The sequence below is a fragment of the Physeter macrocephalus genome, chromosome 5, assembly GCF_002837175.3.
Source record: "Physeter macrocephalus isolate SW-GA chromosome 5, ASM283717v5, whole genome shotgun sequence".
Taxonomy (NCBI): domain Eukaryota; kingdom Metazoa; phylum Chordata; class Mammalia; order Artiodactyla; family Physeteridae; genus Physeter; species Physeter macrocephalus.
Genome location: NC_041218.1, coordinates 106,649,033 through 106,651,361, shown reverse-complemented (window position 1 = coordinate 106,651,361; position 2,329 = coordinate 106,649,033).

The window sequence follows — 2,329 nt, the reverse complement described above, 5'->3', positions numbered from 1 at the left end:
CTCAGGGGCCCAGCCGCTCCGCGGCATGTGGGATCCTCCCAGACCGGGGCGCGAACCCGGTTCCCCTGCATCGGCAGGCGGACGCGCAACCACTGCGCCACCAGGGAAGCCCTCTGGGTCCTCTTTTGATTTTTCATTTACTTCCCAAACAGAATCACAGGAGCGGGGTTCACACAAAGTGCATTGATTACGAAGCTGGTCCACGCAGTTTTGCTAACCTGGGACTTCAGTTCCCATGTTCTTGGGGTGTAGGTCACAATTTTAAGGGTCTTGGGTGCCTAAGCCTCACCCAATACCATCCCTGGGTGGGGAGTTGTGGGGGTGGGATGGCAGAGAGAAGAGTGACCAAAGAGCATTCCATTAGCTTCTGTTAGGGTAACTCAAGTTGTTCTCAAGATCCCTGACCAGGCCTGGAGCCCAGCTTGGTCAAGGCCGTCCAGTCAGAGTGTGGTGTTTGGTGGACTTCAGAGCCCCTGCTACTCCAGCCCCATCTACCCTTGGTGCAGACCAGACCTCTGATCCCAGTCTGCCTCCGCCATCTTTCCTGGGAACCAAGGCTGGTCCAAGGACTTGTCATGGATGGCACAGGGTCCATGGGGTTCATAGCAGTCATGACATGACCACATCACCTGTCCTGACGTGCTGCTACTTCTTTTCAGTTCCCACCTCTCCCAACTTCCTGTTTAGGTCCCACTCCAACACTTTGAGCAATATGTATTAATTCTCTCCAGTTTCCAGAAGCTTGGCTTGGATTTACTGGGTCTCATCACCCATTGCAGACCTCCTGGGAGAGGGGACTGTCCCTCGTGCCCCAAACTCGTCAATGGTGGTGGGAGCGTTCAACCGGCAGAGACGCCAGTGAAGGAGCAAAATTCTGGTCTAAGGGCAAGGCATTCACGCAATTAGACTGAGGTACAAACTCAACGCACATTATCCCTGTAGAGATTTGTACTCAGTTGAGAAACATGTGCTAAGTTAGGTGTTGGTGGACCGAAATATGGCAGGATGAGATTGTCTTTGTCTTTCAGGATGTCCTTCTCAGCTTTTACCTCCCCTCCCCTTTTTGTTAACTTGTTAACAAAATAAAAAACTTGTTAGCATAAAACTTATGCTCTGAGAGAAGCTGGATCCTTGCCTTACATCATATTAAAAATTTCCTCAAAATGGATCAAACACCTAAATATAAGATCTAAAACTAGAAAGCTTTTAGAAGAAAACCCAGAGGAAACGCTTCATGACGTTGGATTTGGCAAATGACTTTTTGGATTTAACACCAAAATCATAGGCAACAAAAATAAAGCTGGGTAAGTTGAACTATGACAGCACTAAAAACTCCTGTACATCAAAAGACACGATCAGCAGAGCGAAGAGGCAACCTGTAGAGTAAGAAAAGATATTTGCAAATTACAAATCTGACGAGAGGTTAATATCCAGATTATAAAAGTAACTCTTACAGCTTAACAACAAAAAAATAAATAACTCAATTAGAAAATGAGCAAAGGACTTGAATAGCCATTTCTCCAAATTAGATGCACAAATTGTCAACAAGCACGTGAAAACATGCTCAATGTCACTAACCCTTAGGGAAATACAAATCAAAACCACAATGAGATGTTACCACACACCCACTTGGATGACTACTGTCAAAAAAAAAAAGGAAAAGAAGAAGAAAATGCCAAGCGTTGGTGAGGGTGTTGAGAAATTAGAACTCTTGTGCGCTGTTGGTAAGAATGTAAATTGGTGCAGTCACTGTGGAAAACAGTATGGAGGTTCCTCAAAAAATTAAAAGTATGATTCAGCAATTCTGCTTCTGGTCTAAATCCAAAAGAATTAAAAATGGGTCTCGGAGAGATACTTGCACGCCCATGTTTGTGTCAAGACTGTGCACAGTGACCAAAAAGTTGAAGCCACCCAAGTGTCTACCCACGGATGAATGGAGGACAGAACGACGTCTGTACATAGAATAAAATATTACTCAACCTTAAAAAGGAAGCAGATTCTGACACATGCTACAACATGAATGGACCTTGAGGACATTGTGTGCAGTGAAATAAGCCAGCCCCCCGACACACACACACACAACAAATACCCTGTGATTCCATTACATGAGCTGTGTAGAGAAGACAAATTCACAGATACAGAAAGTCGAATGGTGGTTACCAGGAGCTGGGTGGGGCGGGGAAGAAGGGGATTGTTTAATGGGAACGGAGGGTCACTTCTGCAAGGTGAAAAAGTTCTGGTGGGCTTCCCTGGTGGCGCAGTGGTTGGGAGTCCGCCTGCCGATGCAGGGGAGCCGGGTTCGCGCCCCGGTCCGGGAGGATCCCACGTG